The sequence below is a fragment of the Sinocyclocheilus anshuiensis genome, unplaced genomic scaffold, assembly GCF_001515605.1.
Source record: "Sinocyclocheilus anshuiensis isolate Anshui unplaced genomic scaffold, SAMN03320099.WGS_v1.1 scaffold300, whole genome shotgun sequence".
In the NCBI taxonomy this organism is placed as follows: domain Eukaryota; kingdom Metazoa; phylum Chordata; class Actinopteri; order Cypriniformes; family Cyprinidae; genus Sinocyclocheilus; species Sinocyclocheilus anshuiensis.
The window spans coordinates 3,187,714-3,187,965 of record NW_015557379.1 but is presented as its reverse complement, the minus strand read 5'-3'; the positions used below and the strand labels follow the sequence as shown (position 1 = coordinate 3,187,965).

Here is a 252-nt window from a genome sequence, read left to right as displayed (position 1 = left end):
ATGGTAAAACTAACGACATTATTAACTGTCTTGATATTTACTTTGAAAGCTGAAGCTGTGATTATGGTAAGGGGAGTTACATTTCCGACGCGTGCTTGTAGTGATCGGCCAATCACAATGCACTGGTTCAGCTGGCCAATCAGAGCAGACTGCGCTTGTCAAAGGAAGGGGCTTTGTTGAAAACGACGTGTTTGAGAGAGGCGGGGCATAGAGGACCTACAATAATGTACAGTATTTGAAAAATAATGTGTT

At 42.5% G+C, this 252-nt stretch overlaps 1 protein-coding gene across 2 annotated transcripts in view; it reads right to left on the bottom strand.

Annotated features, from left to right (window-relative positions):
* LOC107679188 (calpain-1 catalytic subunit-like) overlaps nt 1-252 on the bottom strand; it is a 16,595-nt gene that overhangs the window by 3,844 nt on the left and 12,499 nt on the right. The window lies entirely within an intron of this gene.